At 42.3% G+C, this 21,219-nt stretch overlaps 1 long non-coding RNA gene across 2 annotated transcripts; it reads left to right on the top strand.

The window, feature by feature from the left end:
- Nucleotides 1-17,270: 17,270 nt before the first annotated feature.
- LOC103629484 (uncharacterized) lies at nt 17,271-20,728 on the top strand. 2 transcript variants are annotated; one of them, XR_554427.4, is made up of 4 exons: nt 17,289-17,471; nt 18,911-19,461; nt 20,061-20,169; nt 20,340-20,728. It is a non-coding gene; the product is annotated as an uncharacterized lncRNA (long non-coding RNA). The 2 variants fall into 2 exon arrangements; XR_554426.4 differs by having other exon boundaries at nt 17,271-19,461; nt 20,340-20,722.
- The last annotated feature ends 491 nt before the right edge of the window (nt 20,729-21,219 follow it).

Below are 21,219 nucleotides of genomic sequence, written 5' to 3'. Positions count from 1 at the left end.
GCCATTGAAAATCAATGCCCCTTTCGGATATTTCAATTTTTGGGCATAGAACTGAGCCTCTTGTTTTTCTTTTTCAGTCAACTGTTTCCCTGAAGCATGTCGTAAAACATAATTGAGAGCTTCGGAAAATGCTTCGGGGGTGGCAGTGCTAGTTTCTTCAGCCAGAATTTGTTCTGCTGCTTCTGTTTCTTTGGTTTCCAAAGATTTCACCTTGGCGGGCTCTGAAGGCCCAGCTTCAGTCTCAGCTTGGTGCTTTGTAGCTTCGGCATCAGAGGCCTCAATTTGCACTTTGGGAGTTTCGGCAATTTTCTTTGGAGTAGTGCTTGAAGACTTTATTGTCTCCAATACATCCAGAACGTTAACCATCCTTTTTCTTTTGGGGGTCATTGCTGGACCTTTTTGGGTTTTTGGCACTTCAACTTCTGCCGAAGGACTTAAAATTTCTGATGTCTTTGTTCCCTCAGCTCTCGGCTCTTCAATTTTTTCAGCCTTCGGCGTTGCAGTGAGCTCATCAATTTTCTGCGCAGGTGTAGGCTCTTTGGCTTCAGCAGCCGAAGAGGTCTCACCGACAAACTCGGGCACTATGGCCGGTTCAATGAAGCGCGGTCGGTGAGTAAGGACCTTCACCTTTTTTCTCTTCGGTGCAGGCTCGCTTGGAGCAGCTGAAGCAGCATCTTTCCCGGAAGTTGCATCTTTTCTCTTTCGCCCCCGTAGCGGGTAGCGGTAGTCAGGGTACATAAACCCGATAGCATCAAAAACTCGGTTGAGCCTTTTCTTCTTCCGGCCTCCGAAGGCCGCAGATAACGCAGTATCTTCTTCATTCGAGTATGGCCCAAGCAGTTCATCGCTTGTAGCTTCAATGCATTTCAACCAATCATCATCTGGCTCAACAAACTTACCTTCGTATCTGAAGGTGAACTTCATCCTAATCAACCCACCTTCGTCAGACTTGGTGATAGTCTCCTTTGGCATTTCCCACTTTTCTACAAGTGGTTATACTCTGAAGGCTATGTGCTCCTGGATTAAATTCCTTGTCCCGATGAAAGAGCAAACTACGTCGAAGGCCCTCTAGCATTCTTTGGCTGCCTCGTCAATATCCACCTTTGGTTTCCGAAGGCCGAAGCGCTGCCAAATAGGGCGCATGATGATATCTTTAATATCTTCTCGTGCCTTCAAATCGTTTTTCACATAGAACCATTCCTTCATCCAGTCTCCGGGCCATCTCTTTCGAAAAGTTGGCACGGGACAGCTTGACCCAGAGCGAGCACCGAAGCTATAACAGCCAAAATTGTTATGATATTGCTCTTTACCCCAGGGTTTCGTCTCATATAATAGCTCGTGCATATTGCAGAAACTTTTTGCATTTGGCTCCAAACCCTAGTTCTTCACGGCCCATACGACGATTCCCATTCTTATTATTGCTTCGGGAGTAAGTTGATGAAGGTAGACCTGATATATCTTCAGAACTTCAACCACAAATCTGTTTAAGGGGAACCGAAGCCCAGCTTTAAAAAAGCTTCGGAAGATCACGACTTCATTCTCTTCGGGAGTAGGCACAGTCCTCTCTCTGTCATCTGCCCTCACAGTAGACATGTCTTGAAAATATCTCCCCCTCATGTTATCAAGATGACTTTGTTTAATACTCGATTTTCTGAAGACTGTGGGATTTGGTCGCCACGGTCGATCTTCGGAGTCTTCACCCCCACTTTCTACATCATAACTGTCACTCTCACCGGTATCTTCAGATAAGCCTTCTAAAATTTCTCTAGTAATCTTCTCTGTATTTGTTCTCGCTATCGATTCAAGGAAGCCCAGATTCTTCTCCTCAGAAAGGCTCAGTTTCATTTCGGCAACAGCTTTCTTTTCCTGAGACATCTCTTCGAAAATGCTGAAAACGTGCTCTTAGGGCCGAAGCTAAAAAATCTAAAAAGCTGGTCAAGCGTTTGTAGGCAAAGAGCTGTTTGAGCAGGCAAAGCAGATGGCAAGAAAGCGTGCCAAATGAGCTCGCGGTCGTATCATATTTATACGCCTAGGGCATTGCAAGTGGGAGGGTCCCGCTTGTCATTGACTGTTGCTATTCTAGCAAAGGGAAGGTGTTTTTTGGACCTTCGGCTTAGGGCCTTCGTCCATATCGCAATCTGAATTTATTATCCTAACAAATTAATATTGCGAGGGGCTACTGTTGGGGGCCTTTGGCTTCCGAAGGTCCTCAAAAACGTGATTTAACAATGTTTCTGGAGTATAATACATGAGCAGGTACCTGTTGGGCCCATGCTTCGTCGCCGAAGGTCCTGAAGGAAGAAACACCTTCGGCAAAACTTGTTTATACGTGACACCGAAGCTACCGCTCATGAAGCTTTGATATTATAGCGTATCCGAAGATGAAGGATCGAACCGACTTAAAGATGGAATGACTTTTTAGTCCATGAGGGTCTGAGTCATAATTGTAATCTCTTGTAAAGGGTATGATTGTAATTTCTTACAGGCCGCGTCCTGTGCCTATAAATAGTGAACAGTACTCCTTTACTGTTCACACAATCCTGTAATCGCTAACGCATTGCTCTGGAGTTATTGTTTTCTGTCAAGGCGAAGGTATAAAAGTAATTAAACATCATGCCTTAATATTTCAATTTATATTATAAAATGAATGAATGATGTTATTTACTCTTGATATTCTTTAGCGTTCTATATTATATATTTCATATTTTATTTCACATTATTTTACTTCTGATCACGAAGGTAAGACCTTCGTGATTTATCATCCATAACCTTCGTCTGAAGCTCATTAAATCCTCAGGGAAATAATGCTTCAGCGGACGAAGGGCTTTAACATTTAACATTCTATGTTGCCTTGTTCTTAATTCATAGCATTTAAGAACAAGTCCCCAACATTGGCGCCCACCTCCGGTGAACTCACTTCCACTTTCTTGAGACAATGGTTTCGTTCAAGAACCAAGCTGGAACTGCTTCGGCTCCGAAGCTGATTCTCCCGATAACAGGCGGTTCATGCTCAGAGCTGGCTAACAAGAAACAGAAGAAGGAGGCACAGAGAAGAGTACAACATGTAGGGGTACAAGGATCCTTCATCAAGTCAAGATGGTCTCACATTCCAATTACCTTCTCTCAAGAGGATCTTCAGCTCAAGGATTACCCACACAACGATGATATGGTTATCTCTTGTGTGATCAAAGGATTTATGGTCCACAATGTTTTGGTTGATACAGGCAGTGCAACGGATATTATATTTGCTAACGCCTTCAGACAAATGCAAGAGCCCGAAGATAACATTCATGATGCTACGCACCCTCTTTGTGGCTTCAGAGGAAGACAGATTGTAGCGCTCGGTAAGATTACCATGCCAGTGACCTTCAGATTCGTCAACAATACAAGGACTGAGCAAGTTGTGTTTGACATTGTCGACATGGAGTATCCTTACAATGCTATCATCGGTCGCGGAACACTCAATGCTTACGAAGCAATTCTTCATCCAGCATATCTTTGCATGAAGATACCTTCGGATCAGGGACATATTGCTATTCATGGGAGTCAGGAAGATGCCAGAAAGGCCGAGGGGAATTGGACTGATTCAAAAGCAATCCACAATATAGATGAAGCCAAAGCTTGTGAGCAGTACAAGTACAGAAGGGAGAAGGCTGCTTCGGCCGATTAGCCAAAACCCATGCTTTTATACGAAGATATCGCAGAGCAGAAGGTGTTGCTGGGATCTCAATTGTCTGAGCAGCAAGAGAAAACTTTGATAAGGTTTCTCTTCAACAACAAAGATGTTTTTGCATGGTCAGCTAATGATCTTTGTGGAGTCAACAGGGATGTTATTGAACACTCGCTCAATGTTGATCCATCTTTCAGACCCAGAAAGCAGAGGCTTCGGAAGATGTCTAATGATAAGGCTGAAGGTGCTCCGAATGAAGTGAAAAGACTCCTCAGCGCCGGGGTTATCAGAGAGGTAAAATACCCAGAATGGCTGGCTAACACTGTTATGGTAAAAAAGGCCAATGGCAAATGGAGGATGTGTATTGATTTTACTGATCTCAACAAGGCCTGTTCGAAGGATGAGTTTCCATTGCCAAGGATAGATTCCCTAGTTGATGCAGCAGCTTCATCAGAGCTTATGAGTCTGCTAGATTGTTATTCAGGCTATCATCAAATTTGGATGAAGAAGGAGGATGAGCCAAAAACCAGCTTCATAACCCCTAGTGGAACATATTGTTACCTTCGGATGCCTGAGGGGCTCAAGAATGCTGGAGGAAGCTTCAGCAGAATGACAGCGAAGGTTCTTCATTCTCAGATAGGCAGAAATGTGCTAACTTATGTTGATGATATCATTGTAAAAAGCACGAAGCAAGAAAATCACATTGTTGATCTGAAGGAGACCTTCGCTAATTTTAGACAAGCCGATCTAAAGTTGAATCCAGAAAAGTGTGTCTTCGGAGTAAAGAAGGGGAAATTCCTTGGTTGCCTAGTTTCAACAAAAGGAATTGAGGCTAATCCAAATAAAATCGAAGCTATCCTTCGAATGGAACCACCAAGCACAAAGAAGGGGGCTCAACGATTGACAGGAAGACTAGCATCTCTCAACAAATTCATATCTAGATCAGCAGAGAGAAATTTACCATTCTTCGAAGTGCTGAAGTCAGCCGAAGTTTTTCAATGGGGACCAGTTCAGCAGAGAGCCTTCGAAGAGCTGAAGCAATATTTGATAGACCTAACGACGTTAACTCCACCAACGCCAGGGGCTCCTCTGTTGTTATATGTGGCAGCTTCGCACTCAGCGGTAAGTGCGACACTTGTCCAAGAGAAGCTTCAAGGGTAAGTCAAAAAGCAAGCCCCAATATACTTTGTATCCGAAGTTCTTAGTTTATCAAAGAAAAATTATACAGAATTGGAGAAGGTGTTGTATGCTGTTTTGATGGCTTCCAGGAAGCTTCGGCACTATTTTCAAGCATACAATATAATTGTCCCTTCTTCACAACCATTGAAGGATATTATGAGAAATAGAGAAGCTACTGGAAGGGTTGGAAAATGGGCTGCGGAACTCAATGAGTTCTGCATTGATTATGTGCATAGATCTTCGATTCAGTCCCAAGCGTTAGCAGACTTCATTGCTGATTGGACGTCAGGGGCTCAGTAAGAAGAAGCGAGTAAAGATGCTGAAGTTTGGACAGTATTCTGCGATGGTTCTTGGGGAACCTTCGGGGCAGGAGCAGCCGCTGTATTGGTTGCACCCTCCAAAGTTAAAACTTGCTACGCAGCAAGACTTGATTTCAGTTGCACAAATAACATTGCTGAGTACGAAGCTTTGCTCTTGGGTCTTTGGAAGTTAAAGGCAATGGGAATTAGAAGAGCAGTTCTTAAAACTGATTCCCAGGTTATTTCTGGTCATATCGACAAGAGTTGCAAAGCAAGAGACCCGAAGCTTGAGAAATATTTAGACACGGTCCGAAGGATTGAGGCTTCCTTTGAAGGGTTTTCTGTCAAAAATATTCCTCGAGGAGAAAATGAACATGCTGATTTGCTAGCCAAGTCAGCAGCACAGGGGCTGCCCTTACCTTCGGAAGTATTTTTTGAAATAATAAAAGCACCTTCGGTTGAACTTCTTGAAAGAGCAGTCCTCAATATATCCCCTGTTTATAGTGAAGACTGGAGAACTGAGATCATCTCTTTCCTTCAGGGTAACTTTCTTTCAGATGACGAAGCTTATAACAGGAGGATAGAGGCAAGAGCTCGACCATATGTTATAATAGAAGGGGAGCTGTACAAGCATGGAGTCTGTTCTCCATTACTCAAGTGTTTATCCAGAGCCGAAGGTATAGAATTGATGAAGGAAATACACGCAAGCCTGTGTGGATCTCACATTGGATCTAGGCCTTTGCATGGAAAAGTTTTTCATCAAGGATTTTATTGGCCAAAGGCAGCTTCGGATGCAGCGGAGTTAGTCCAAAAGTGCGAAGGTTGTCAGAAATGTGCAAGAGATCAAAGACAACCTTCGTCTTTAACCCAGTTAATACAACCCACTAGGCCGTTGCAAAGGTGGGGCCTTGATTTGTTAGGTCTGTTACCACCAGCACAAGGGAACTTAAGATATGTTGTAGTGGCAGTGGAATATTTTTCTAAGTGGATTGAGGCAAAGCCTTTAGCTACAATAACTTCGGTTACTATTCAAAAGTTTTTCTGGCAAAATATTGTCTGTCGTTTCGGAGTTTCGAAGGCTATTACTGTGGATAATGGAACGCAGTTTGATTCCGAAGCTTTCAGAGAATTTTGTGAACAAATTGGCACGAAGGTCCATTTTGCATCAGTTCGGCATCCGGAGTCAAATGGACTTGTTGAAAGGGCTAATGGCATCATAATGACAGGAATAATGAAGTTAATCTTCAATCAGCCTAGGGGAAAGTGGCCAGACGAATTAATCAAAGTGGTGTGGAGCCACAACACAACAATATCAAGATCAACAGGTTTTACACCATTCAAACTATTGTTTGGTGACGAAGCAATAACTCCGGAAGAAGCCAAAGCAGGATCAATAAGAATAGTAGCTTCGGCAGAAGACGAAGCTGAAGCTGATTACTCTGTGGAAAAAGATGCTATAGAGGGGATCAGACTTCAAGCTGTGGAAAACATCAATAAATACCAAGCTAAAACAATAAAATGGCATGATAGAAAGGTTCGGCTAAAGAACATTGAACCAGGACATTTGGTGCTTCGAAGAGTAGCCAACCCAGAGACAGTAGGCAAGTTACAGCTGAAGTGGGAAGGACCTTTTCTGGTAGCATCTTCGTCAAGACCCGGTTCCTACAGATTGAAGGATATGGACGGCAACGACATTCCTAGATCATGGAATGCGGACGAGCTTCGGCGATATTATGTTTAGCTTGATGTAATTTTTTCTATTCTTTCTTGTGGCACCCTTTTCCTTTCCAAAGGGGGAGAAAGGTTTTTAATGGGGCCACAACATGTAACTTTTCTTTTTATTATTTCAATTCTATAAGAGCGATATCCCCCAAAGATGTAAATGTAAAAGCTGAGAACGCACCATCGAGTGCAAAGGAAAAAGAAAAGAAAACAGGGAGAAGCTCAAAAGTCGTTCCTAAGGGAATGCAGAGCTTGCAGCGAAAAATAAACGCTGATTCCGCCGAAAGTAAAAGGCGAAGAAGCTCCTAAGGGAGGCTTGCAGCGAAAAATAAACGCTGATTCTGCCGAAAGTAAAAGGCAAAGAAGCTCCTAAGGGAGGCTTATAGTGAAAAGTCAGCGCTGATACACCGAAAGTAAACGGTGAAGCCGAAAAATAAATGGCAAAAAGATTTGAGTTATTCCCAAGGGAATGAAGGCTATGATTATGGTTTCAAATATACATTCGGATATTCATGTGACGGAACCTCCCAAGTAATTAGGCCCACCTACAGTTGTCCTTGTCCAACAGACATCAGACACCCTGTAGATGTTCCTAAATCACTTGAAAAGTTCGGTATCTTCTTTCTTACCTTTCCAGGAACGTTTCACCCATCTTGCAGACATTACAGAACATCGGAGATATAGAAATGCGGAAGCGATTACATAAACTTACATTTATTTAGAAAGTAAGATCAAGTTACTTATTACAGACCAGAGTTATCCTAGGAGTGCAGAGTAATATTATTACAATACCAAGGGAGGTAAAAACTCCTCCCGATAAGTTCTTTCACAAAAGTTCTATATGGAGGACCAAGTCCTCCCGCGGCTTCACTCTTGTTTTTCTACATTGGGAACCACCTTGGAGCAGAAGCAACAAAAATTTGTCGCTTCCTCACCTAAAAACAACGGAGGGATAAACCCTGAGTATGGGATTACTTAGCAAGTCTTACCCGACTAAAGAAAAGACTCTCAAGGGTATGCTGGTTAAGGGAGTCAAGGTAAGGCTTTTCAATAATCAAAGACTCTGTTTTGCAGAAATGCTTACTAAAGTGGATCCTTAAAAATCCAGTTTTAATTGTCAAGTTGAGTAAAATTACCTGCAACTAGAGTTCTTTCTACCCTAGTCCAGTCACTTGTCCTGCACTAGCCAATTTCTTAACAAAACCATCATCTTTAGTGGATTGCTACGTGTAAGTCAGTGACCAAGTCTTCATAACCGTGAAGGTACGGCGATCCGAATCGATTATACTCAGCTGAGGATCTCCAATCACATGACATATGTAGCACTTAACCCTTGCATATGTCAACCCGCCACCGGGGTTCTTAAGACCAGATCAGGTTCACGCAAACCGAGAGCACAGATACACCACCGTCCAGCCTCTTGCCACGGAGGGTACACGCTACTCCCGCCACCTCTCCACGCCCATTTCGTGTTATCTTATTCTGGCCTTAGTCTGCCCGAGGCAAGGCTTACCCATGACGAGGCATGTGACCAGCTAAAGGGTCCTCGGTCATCAAGCCTACATCGAGACGGTCCTTAATCGACTCAGACGGAGACACTACACCGAGACTCTCTTCTCGTGCAAGTCACCCGCCCGGTCTCAGCTTAATCATTTAAACCCAAATCTTGGTACCTGGCAGAGGTACATCTTTTTCGATGTTGAACCCATCATGGCCATGATGGATCCACCATCAAGTTTTATTTTCAAAAACATCCCTCCCACTTTGCCAATCATCTTTTGTAAAACAAACCTTTTGTTTTGCTAGAGCAATACTAAGCATAGTAAAAACCTTTTGTAAAAACAGGGTTTCAAGGAAGGTAATCAAGTTCAAGGAAGGTAATGCAGGAATTGTTTAAGCATTCAACTCCTATCACCTAATGCATCAATCAAGTGAGAAAGAATTTAAAAAACATCAAGGAGGGTGGCAAATGCACCGGGGCTTGCCTTCGTTAGTAGGTGAGTCAGGCTCGGACCCACAGATATCGAAGTAGAAACAATTGCCGGCCTGAGAATCCGAAGGTGGTGGTGTCTTCTCTTCGGTCACTTCAATCTCTTCTTCGTTTTCTAAATATAACCATATAGGTATATATAAGGATGAATGCCATGTAATGCTCATGAGAGTGCGAAGATAATAAAGATTTATTATCTAAGTCTTGAATACAACTTTCCTTCACGGAACTCCGAGAACTTAGGGTTTCCGGAGTCAGTAAAGGAGTTCAAAGGGCAGGGGGTTTTAGGTTCTAAGTATCAAACAAGGTCCAAATCAACCCAAATTCTACCCAAGGCCTCTAAATAATGTATAGAACTCATATAAAAAGTTTGGACATTTTTGGAATTACTAGATGTTTTCTAAAAATCTAGAACTAATACTTTAAAGTACTTAAAATGCCTTAAAATTCCTTATTTCCTCTAAAAATCATAAAACTGTTTTTATTAAATTCTAGGGAAAATAAGAAGCCTAGGAAAATTGGTTTCACAATTTTAGGAATTTTCTGTAGTTTTCTACATATTTCTAAACTTGGACAGAAAAAGAAAAGAGAAAAGATGTAATAGTGTTGGGCCAAATCTAGTCCAGGCGGCCCAACAATGGGCAAAAGCGTGCCCGCGCCTGCCCGCGCTGGCGGCTTTGCGGAAAAGCCCTCGACTTAAAGGCTAACCTGAAATGGGTTCCTTTACTATTGCACAGAGTCACTGACGGTTTGCAGAAACGTCCCTGTAGTTCTAATTCTTTACACCTTGAAGCCCTCGACGGCGGACGGCGATGTGCAGGGCTCCGACGATCACGTGAACCGGCTATTTCGCTCAGTGACCGGTGTCCTACTTTGGTCGAAGCCAAATTCAAGTTCTAAGGACCATTTCCCCCCAATCAATTTTATAATTGGTGATCTGCCTAGCTCTGCCCGCGAGGACAGTGAACGGCGCGGACATGTGCTCGTGTTCCTAGCGATTGACGGGCTCCTAGTTCAATTCGGTGGTTTGGCAAGCATCACATGGGTTATGAGAATACTCAAACAAGGGAGCAGAAGGTGTGGGCTGACCTGAATCGCGCTGGCCGCGGTGAGGCTGTTTCCACAGTGGCGGAGACTGACTTTGGGGGAAGTTCGAAATTAGTGAGCTCTGGAGGACGATTGAGGGTGGGAGTAGGGCTCTGGTTTCACGATGAGGTAGCGCAGCTGCCCGGGGGCTCAATTTATAGAAGGAGCGAGCGGTGGTGATCAATTTGGTCGAGCCGTGCTGGCGGCCGGAGATGAAGAAGAACCTGGGTGCTGTGAATTCGTGTCCACCGTCGTGGCAATCTCCCCGGCGACGATGGGTCAGCTATAGGGAGTCACGGCGACGCGGTGGAAAGGCTCGGACACGCGGCACAAGGCCGTGCGACGGTGATCACCGGCGTTCTTATCCAATTCCGCCGCGGTGACCATGGTACGGTGGCCGGAGTTGTTTAATGGTCGGAGTTATCCACGGCGGTGACCTTTAGATGTTATCCAGTCGATCAGGTCGTGAATCACGGCGACGATGGCATGAATCTTCGCGCAGGGAGGTCACCGGCGGTGAGGTCGTCGCGCTGGCGATCTGATCTATATCAAACTACTGTACCATGGCAAGTTCCATTCAGATGAACTGACAGGGCGATTTTAGGTCCAAATTTTTCTAAAGTTTCTCCAGTAACTCACTCAACTCTCTGTAGCAAAGTTGTAGAGCTACAAACCAGCTACAATTCGACTATAGGGATTAAACTTAGTTGAGCACTGGATCATGCTCAGAATTGAGCTTGAAGTTGATGTCAGTCCACTGTTAGTCTGAAAATTCAGACCTTAACAGCCTAACAGCAAGATTTTGAGCATGATTATCTCCAGATTTTTCTTAACAACTATGCTCACACCTTTAAGCAAAGTTGTTCTCCTTAGTTTGGTCTACAACTTTGATGTGGTGACCTAGGGAAAAAACCCTAGAATTTAAAAGATACAAAGCCCCAAAGTTGAGCCAAAACTCTGAAATTCAGACTTAACATGAAATCTCAATTAGGGTCCTTTTTGCAAATGAGTCCAAAACTTAGGGTTTGGCTTGTAAATTCACATATGAATGACCCAAATGACTTAAGATACTTATTTAACTTGGTTTTTGCACTTTAGTCCAAAAGTGGACTAATTTTGCACATAGGTCCCTAGGATTTGGTTTTAGGGTTTTGCAGGGTTCCAATTAGGGTTTTTGGTATCCCAGGGGTATAAAAGTGATTCCAGTTCATTCTTGGGAACATTTTATGACTATTCCCCTAAGGTTTTTAGGTTTTCTCAATTTGGGTTATGTTTTACCCCTTTAATCCCCATTTAGGGTTAAGTTCCCTATTCAGGGTTCTATTTGCAAAACACTAAAACAATACAACTTGTTTGAAATTTTTACCTAGTGAATGCACTCTAGGTGTGTCAAACATATGCAATGCCAATGTTTATGATGCTATGCTCAAGTTTTAGTTACAGTAACACCAGGGGTGTTACATCCTTCCCCCCATAAAAGAATCTCGTCCCGAGATTAAAAGTCCTAGGGTAAGTAATGGAAAAGGAAATGTGTCACATTCTTATTTCCTTATTTTTGGTACAAGGCAGGGGTGGTTTGGGAATCACTCCTTTATTACAACAGCTATACATGCTTTACAAATTATAAGAGGCTAAAAAGCCTAGGAAATTCTTATCTAAAAAGTCTTGAGTCTCCCATGTAGCCTCATCTTCGGAATGCTGGTTCCACTGTATCTTGTAGAACTTGAGAGTTTTTCTTCGGGTAATCCTGTCCTTTTGGTCCAAGACTCGAATAGGGTGCTCAGAATATGTCAAGTTCGATTCAAGGACAACATTTGTCACTTCAACGGTTCGATCAGGAACCCGAACACATTTCTTCAATTGGGACACGTGGAACACATTATGCACAGCAGACAAGGTTTCGGGTTACTGAAGTCGGTATGCCACTGGCCCATATCTTTGCAGGATAAGAAAAGGACCAATATATCGTGGTGCAAGCTTTCCTTTGACCCCGAAACGCGATACGCCCTTCATTGGTGAAACCTTTAAGTAGACATAGTCTCCTTCAAGGAAATATAAGGGCATTCGCCGTTTGTCTGCGTAACTCTTTTGACGAGCTTGAGCGTTCTTCAAATTATGAATTATCCTTTGAACTCTTTCTTCAGTCTCTTTCACCATATCAGGCTTGAAGAAGTACCTTTCACCAGGTTCAGACCAATTTAGCGGAGTACGACATCGTCGTCCATATAAAGCTTCAAAGGGTGCCATCTTGATGCTTTCTTGATAGCTATTATTATATGAAAATTCCGCTAACGGCAAACATTCATCCCATTTTTGTGGAAATTCCAGAACACATGCCCGCAGCATATCTTCGAGTATCTGGTTCACCCTCTCAGTCTGGCCACTGGTTTGAGGATGGTAGGCCGAACTATGGAGCAATTTGGTACCCAGGGATTTATGAAGTTCCTCCCAGAATTTGGATACGAATTGAGGTCCACGATCCGACACTATAGTCTTCGGAACACCATGCAAACTGAGAATACAGGCAATGTACAATTCCGCATAGGTAAGTACCGGGTAATATGTCTTGACCGGCAGAAAGTGAGCAATTTTCGTAAGCCGATCAACAATAACCCAGATGGAATCATACCCTTTTGTGGTCCTGGGTAATCCCACAATGAAGTCCATACTAATGTCTTCCCATTTCCATGATGGGATTGGCAAAGATTGTAATGGACCAGCAGTCTTCATGTGTATGGCCTTGACACGTCTGCAAGTGTCACACTTAGCCACATAGCGTGCAATTTCAATTTTCATCTTCGTCCACCAGTAGTGCTGCTTTAGATCATGATACATCTTAGTGCTTCCCGGATGAATAGAATAGCGACTAAGATGTGCTTCATCTAAGATTTGCTGGCGGAGTTCTTCATTCTTCGGCACCACTATGCGGTTATTGAACCATATCACACCTTGATCGTCTTCTTTGAAACATTTTGCTGTTCCAGCCCTTATCTTCTCACGTATGTGCTTCATACCCACATCATCTTTTTGTGTGTCAATTATTCTTTGCAAGATGACTGACTCCAGCTTTAAATGATGTGAAGTCCCATGTTGAATCATTCCTAGGTTCAATTTCTCCATCTCCTGGCATAATGTGATGTCAGAAGTCCTCACTGTTAAACAATGATAGGAAGCCTTGCGATTGAGCGCATCTGCCACTACATTTGCTTTTCCTGGGTGATAATGGATTTCTAATTCATAATCCTTGATCAGCTCGAGCCATCGCCTCTGTCTCATATTCAATTCTGACTGGGTGAAGATGTATTTCAAGCTTTTATGGTCTGTATAAATATGACAGACATTACCCAGTAAATAATGACGCCAGATCTTTAGGGCATGAACTACCGCAGCTAACTCTAGATCATGAGTAGGATAATGTTCCTCATGTCGGCGTAACTGCCTTGAAGCATATGCAATTACTTGGCCTTCTTGCATTAGCACACACCCGAGTCCACTGCCTGATGCATCACAATATACATCAAAGGGCTTGGTGATGTCCGGTTGAGCCAATACCGGAGCAGTGGTTAATAATGTCTTCAATTGTTTAAAAGCTTCATCACACTTTGAAGACCAATTGAATTTAATATCATTCTTCAATAAACTTGTGATTGGCTTCACAAGCTTTGAAAAATCTGGTATGAATCGGCGGTAATATCCAGCCAGACCAAGGAAACTTCGGACCTGATGAACAGTGGTCGGGGGTTTCCACTCCAAAATGTCCTTGACTTTGCTGGGATCTACCGCTATCCCCCTGGCAGACAGTACATGTCCCAGAAACTGAATTTCCTCCAGCCAAAACACGCATTTGCTGAATTTGGCATATAACTGGTGTTCTCTCAAGCGCGTTAACACGATCCGTAAATGTTGGGCGTGCTCCTCTTCATTCTTGGAATATATTAGAATATCATCAATGAAGACCACCACAAACTTGTCCAACTCGGGCATGAATACCGAGTTCATCAAATACGTGAAGTGGGCAGGAGCATTTGTCAATCCGAAAGACATTACCAGGTATTCAAATAATCCATACCGCGTAGTGAATGCGGTCTTTGGTATATCCTTGGGCCGAATACGGATCTGGTGATAGCCCGACCTCAGATTAATCTTGGAAAAGACCCTCGCTCCAGTCAGTTGATCAAATAAAATGTCAATCCTTGGAAGAGGGTACTTGTTTTTGATGGTGACCTCATTCAGGGGTCGATAATCCACACACATCCGTAAAGTTTGATCCTTCTTTTTGACGAATATGGCTGGACAACCCCATAGCGATGAGCTTGGCCGGATAAATCCTTTCTCAAGTAGATCTTGTAATTGAATCTTTAGTTCTGCCAACTCATTAGGAGGCATTTGGTACGATCTTCCAGATACTGGAGCCGTACCGAGCTTCAACTCAATTACAAACTCTACCTCCCTTTCTGGTGGCAGTCCGGGCAAATCCTTGGGAAAGACATCGGGAAACTCGCATACCACCGGGATATCCTTGATTTCCGGTATAATGGCTTCATAAGCTCTGCCAGTAGTTTTGGTTGGAATGGGGATAGGCAAAAGAATTTCTCCCTGGTTATAACTCAACCTGATAATTCTCTGATCAGTGTTGAGAATTGCTTTGTGTCTGGCGAACCAATTCATGCCCAAAATGACATCTATATCTTGGCCTTTCAGAACGATCATATTAGTAGGAAAGTCCCGTCCGGTCAAGGTTACGGGCACTTGATAGGCCACTTCTCTAGTAAATATTTGTCCCCCTGGTGAGTGAATTTTAAACCACTCTTTTGATTCATGGCATGAGATGCAATGTTGCTCCACAAATTTCTTGCTGATGAATGTATGCGAAGCACCAGAATCAAAGAGAATAACTGCGGGATGATTGGCCACAAGAAACGTACCCATCATTACCGGCTCACCGTCCGGTGTAGTGGCCACTTGCGTATAATATATGTGTCCCGTCTTCTTTGTATTTTTGCCCATAGTATTTCCCTTGGCTTGAGATGAATTCCCAGATCCTTGCTGATTATTTGACTGGTTCTGCTTTGGATAAGGGTAATCCTTGATAAAATGCCCAGACTTCCCACAATTGAAACATCCAGTCGATGAGCTGGGAAGGGCAGGGAATCGAGTGCCTGGGGCACCCGGCTGACTTGATGTAGTAGGGGTATTATTGGGACGAATAAAGACTGGCTGCTTAAAAGGGAAGGAGGGTGGATGAGCGAAAGAACGATTCTGGTTGGAAGGCCGAATGACGAACCGTTGCCTCTTCACCGGGCCCTGGCTAGGCCTGTCACCTCCAAAACCCTTGGATTTTCCAGCGCCTGCATACTTTGCTTCTACTGCCAGTGATGTACTGATAGCTCTTCCATAAGTAAGATCTATGCATGTTGCCATCTTTCTTTGCAGTCGATCATTTAACCCTCTCGTAAAGCAATTCTTCTTCTTCAAATCAGTGTTCACTTGATCGATTGCATATTGTGACAAATGATTGAACTTATTGAGATACTGATTAACAGTATCCCCTCCTTGTTTCGGCTTCATAAATTCTTCTTGCTTCATGTGAAGAACACCTTCTGGTATATAGTGCTCGCGGAAGGCCACCTTGAATTCTTCCCAAGTTATCTGATGATTGGTCGGTTGAACGGCCACAAAATTACCCCACCAAGTGCTGGCAGGTCCGCGCAGTTGCTGGGCTGCGAATAAAGGCTTCTGGGTTTCCGAACATCACAGAAGTCCGAACTTTTGCTCGATCACACGAAGCCATTTGTCTGCCTCTAACGGGTCTTCGGCTTTGACAAACAGCGGTGGTCGCGTCTCTGAGAAGTCCATGTAAGAGGTTTCACGGGGGCCCTGTTGATAACCTCGCCCGCCTTGTTGTGGAAACTGTTGACCCGCCATCTCTCTCAGAAAACGGGTATTATCTGCGGTTGCATTTACCAAGGCGGCAATCGCCTCAGCCAGTGTGGGAGGAACAGGAGGTGGATTTGGGGTAGACTCCCTCCCACTGGAAGTTCCAGCTGCATCCTGTGATCGGGTCTTGGACGGCATCTGTGGCAACAACATTTGGAAACAATATGATATGCCAAAGAAAAACCTTCCATTTTACATTACCAAAAAGAGTAATGTACAGACTCGGATTTTTTTACAACGGGATACATTACCTATTATACAAATACACTACCTATTATACAATAGTACAACCTGTTATACAATACACTACTTCTACTTCTACTACACCACTATTCCTGCTTCCCATTGCTTTTGGCGTACAACATAAACACCCATATAGCAACACATACATTGCAACAAAATGGTTTATGCGTTGCAAGAAATTAGGTATCAACGGATGCAAGCAACACATATTTATATGTTGCAAGAAAATTAATTGACAATGTTTACCATGTGTTGCAAGTGTCATTTGTAGAATATCCAAATTACCTGGCAATGTTTGTCATGTGTTGCAAGGGTCATTCGTAGTATTTATGTCACCTAACAACATTTGTCATGTGTTGCAAGTGCGATCCATAGTATTTGTGTTACCTAGCAACGTTTATCATGCGTTGCAAGCATTATATGCAACATTTATGCAAATTAGTATATTGGTTTGATACTTACAAAGTACTCCATTTGTCCCAATTTTGACAACAAGTTGCACTTACTTATCTTATTAAAAATCATAATTAATATTTATTTTTATGGTGGTTTAATGTTTCCAATACTTTTGTAAATTTTTAATAGGACGAGTCGGTCAAAATTGGTGTGAAAAAGTCAAATAGCCTATAAGTTGAGATTTGGGGAGTAATTTTATTGGTTCCCGTAATTTGAAAGTAAAACTAGCGCAGCCAAGTAAAAATTTACTAGTACTTCCTAAGTTTCTGCTTTTCTTTGTACCATTTTTATATACCCAATGTGATTTCCCTCTACTATTTTGCAGAGTCTAGTAAGAGCTTGTAATCCCACGGTACATTTTTCTATATATTAAGCAATGGCTCAAACTTCGCACCTTGTTTTTGCCACGTCATGCTTTTTTTTACCTACGTTGGATCGTCATTTTCTATATAGTAAAGTTCTGCACACATACGCCTCAGTAGAGGGCCAAATCGTCATTTTTAACGTCAGACGTCGGATCTTTATTGGACGGTTGGCATTTGTTTGGATCCAAACGCTAAAGCCGGGAGCAAAACTTTGTGTCCGAGGTGTCCACGCCTTCCGCATTCTTCTCAGCCGTTCGATTTCATTCCTACAGTTACCGAATGCACGCAGCACAAACGCGCACAGTGGTTCCTTTGGATAAGGCCCCGCACCGTCCTCGCGCGACTGGATTCTTCCAGATGGAAACGAATACCACATGATGGGGAAGGGAAAAGGGGAGCAGGCACCGTCGTCTCCGCTCAGCTGCGACATCGTTGACGTCGGCTACAGCGACCATGGTGGCAGCCATTCCTCTGTGTCCGCACCTCCCCCGTTTGCTTTGTCGTCGTCTCTCCGATTGCCATAGGTACGAACAATCTTTTTCACCGTAACTTCACAGATCTGCGTCCCCTCAGTGTTAGGGTTGTCTTCCAGCCTGCCGCAATGTGCGCTCCCATACCATTACTACACATCGAGTAGCAATCGCCTTCCTCGCATTTTTCCATCGCTCGCTCCCCCTGTAATGTAGAGTTTGCTTAGGTATTGCCCAACCCGCAGGACGGACAGGCCACACCATCATACTATGAATCTTCTCCTCGTCAAAAAAGCTAAGTCACATCAGAGCAGATAGCAGCCACATATACGTTGTGGATCGGTCGCCTGCTCCATGTCCTCCCCCTTGCTTTTACGGAATTGAGGATAAGTTCTTGGTTTTGCTGCGCAGGAGTATTACTACAGTCTAAGCCAGGAATGCAGGTCCTGATGAATCTGTGGAACCTGTGGTTCCTATTTTAGTGTGGGGTAGCAGAGTCTTGATTACTGGGTTCCAAGCTAAATTACTGTGTCCGAAGCTTGATTACTGTGTTCGATGCTGAATCCTGTTAGATCTAGATTCGAAATTGCAGAGTCCCAGAGTCTCGATTACTTGGTTATCTACAATACTATTGATCCTTGGTTCCGTAGTCAGTTTTTGTTATTTAAAACTAAATATCCCGTGGAGCCTGATTAGAGATTAGAATTACTCTTATTTATTCTGTTATATTCATGCCATTGTTCCATTATAAATGGTCTAATTTATTGGAAGTTGTTTTTGGCTGATTGCGCTACAGGCTGACCTTGCTTTGGTTAGCAAATTCACTTGCTAAGTTTGTACTATGTTCACTCTAATTACGTTATGGTGGTGTTGACCGGTGAGACAACTAAGGCAACACATATTGTTTACTTTGTTTCGTAGTTAATTTTTAAATTAAAACCAAGTATCCGTTATAAATGGTCTGGTTTATAAATGCTATCTATTTTCCCAAAAAAAATATTTTTGGGTGACTACGCTACAGCTTGATCCTGCTTTGATTAGTAGATTCACTTGCTAAGTTTATTCTATGTTCACTCTCATTACGTTATGGTGAGATGTTGACATAATGACATGTGACCACAATTATGGCAGCACATATTGTTTCAGTTACTAAAGTACCAACTGCTGATACATAGGGATCTTAAATAGGAAAAAACAATTACACATGGTTTCTTAGGCATGTCATCAAGTTATAAACTTTTCCCCAAAAAATGTTTATGTACATTACTTTGCAATTGCTAACCTGTTGTGCATTTGATTTTGCAATCGTAACCATCGCGCTATCCAAATATACCTCCAATCAACAGGATCGAGCTACGCAAATTGCTCCTACATTCTCACATACACTTAGGGGTGACAATGGGCTCTAAATTTTAAACTATAATATTTAAGGTTCTGATCGGATTAGGATCAGGCTCTATTTCTATTCATTTTTGAACTAGATTTTTATTTAGGGAGCTAAGAAATTATGAAGAAACATTTGGATCGCGATCCATTACCACCCCTTTATACACTCCATTGTAAGCATACCTGTCCATGCCTTATTTACATTACTTGTTTACGCACAGCAGTTAGTTTTCTATTATTTGCACCCCTCCTCAGCCTACATGCCACAAATCTCATTTGTTTCTTACTGTTTTCGCATGGTCACTTACTAACAAGCTGATTTGCACAACATATAACTTCTATCTGGAACAGGTATGCTTTCTCCGGTAAGCAAAATATAACATGCCTTTTCCATATTCACAACAAAAATACACAGGTTCATTTTTTTTCCATCGTGTCCCCTAACTGGGAAAAAATAAGAAAAGGTACAAGCCATCGCCCATGTTTTATTGAACACCATGTATATGTCCACGCATATATGACCATGTTCTACAGGTTGGTTTACATTGTATATGACCATGTTATGTTGCATGGCAGATATGTGAACACCAAAAGGGGATGCAACTGCGAACTGTGAGAAATTTTCCACATACTACGCTCACATTGTCTGGGGCAATGGGTGAGTGATTTTGTTATGTTCTACAACTATTTATCTTAATGTTGTTCAACAAACCATTTAGTTAGTCACCACTGATTGTCACAATGATATAAAAGTTCATTGTCAGTTGGTTTCTATGTAAGTGTGGGCTTCAACTCGTTATGATAAAAATCTCAACCTTAACTGTTGTCATGGTTCATCTTTCTCCAAATTATGTTGGCTTTGAATGGAGTGCATGGGATCTGTCTGTTCTTAATTTGTGCAATGAGATGGATGTTGAATTGTGTAGTAACCTTTGTTTAATTCTAGTGCCCTGGCTAGCTTGAAATAAATTTATACTGTTATCTAGTTCGATTCCTTAAAGCTAGCAGTAGTGGTCACTAGCCCTTGAAAATAAATTTTGGACAACCAGAATTTCGTAGCAGCTTTGACTACTATTGACGTTGATCTTTTTACTATTGTAGATTGTCATTGATGTAAATGTTATTAGTGGCACTTTAAGACGACTAAGGATCGATATCTATCATAAGATTTGTCTTTTCTTTATAAGTGAGGAGATTGTGTGAAGTTCTAACCTATGATATATGGTCCAGATCTTTGATGAGTACCTTAACTTGCAGGATATCATACTCATACAGTAATACTGCTGCCTGTCGATCTTAACAAATTTCATTCAAGAACTAGGGCATGCTAATGTTCAAAAGAGTTGTCAGCGATTCATGACACCTGGTATTTATTATATCTTCTTTTGTAGAGGGCTAGTGTGGTCTGCTTAGCAGTTGGTAATTTTGCTATTGAAAGATTAATCTATTACTGTAAACTTGGTGACTTAGGTAGACATCTGATTTATACTTAATCTAATTGTTTCTCTATGTGAATGGATACATATAATAACTCAGGTAGCACTACAACCAGCAATGTATGGATGAATTGAAGGAAGTAAAGAAGGCAGACAATCTTACAGAAACTTTACAGAAACTCTGCATCTTGAAACTGCCATGATTGACAAAGAAGCTGGATGCATCATGTGCATTGGTGTCTTCTTATCACCATGCATTAATGTGAAGCAAGTTCATTTGTTGACTAAGAATGGATGAACACAAATCAGTGGAGTTCGTTGCACTAGAGATGGAGGTTGGAGAGGTGTGGTAGGTGTCAATATGGCTTTGATACAATTTTGCCCTACAATCTTTGTACGGAACAAGAAAAATGACATTGTACGTGGATACTATATTGTAATTCAATAATTTTTTCTAAATAATAAATATATTTGTTTATAGTTTGTGTATGGGATTAGTATAATATATAAATTTTCAGCTACATTGATTACATTTGTATTCAAATTAAGTTACTTTATTAATAATATTTATTACCTAGTTCATTTCTTGCTACACATGGAAGCGTTACTATTGTCCTCAGATATCCGTTGTACCATGGCAACACTTAACTCTTGGTTTTACCAACGTATGTATATGTGTTGTTATAGATCTTAGCAACGGCAGTATAGGCAACACATAGTTATGTGTTGGTATAGACCTTAGCAACACATATATGAACTTTTTGCAACACATATATGCATTGCTAAAGGGGTGGTTGTTTTGTAGTGGCCGTCGGGTGTGGGAGACCATTCGTCGACCAGCCTCATGGAAGGAGGGGGCTGAAAAAGGTCTAACTCACCACCAAGCGAGGGTCCGGCTTCCGACTCAATAGGATTCGTAGGCTCACTGGGATGCAGTTGCGAATATAATACATGAACCTCTTCATGTAAGGTATTGCAAT

The sequence above is a fragment of the Zea mays genome, chromosome 6 (genome assembly GCF_902167145.1).
Source record: "Zea mays cultivar B73 chromosome 6, Zm-B73-REFERENCE-NAM-5.0, whole genome shotgun sequence".
NCBI classification, from domain to species: domain Eukaryota; kingdom Viridiplantae; phylum Streptophyta; class Magnoliopsida; order Poales; family Poaceae; genus Zea; species Zea mays.
The sequence above is the reverse complement of the archived record's forward strand: the minus strand, read 5'-3'. Positions and strand labels throughout refer to the sequence as shown.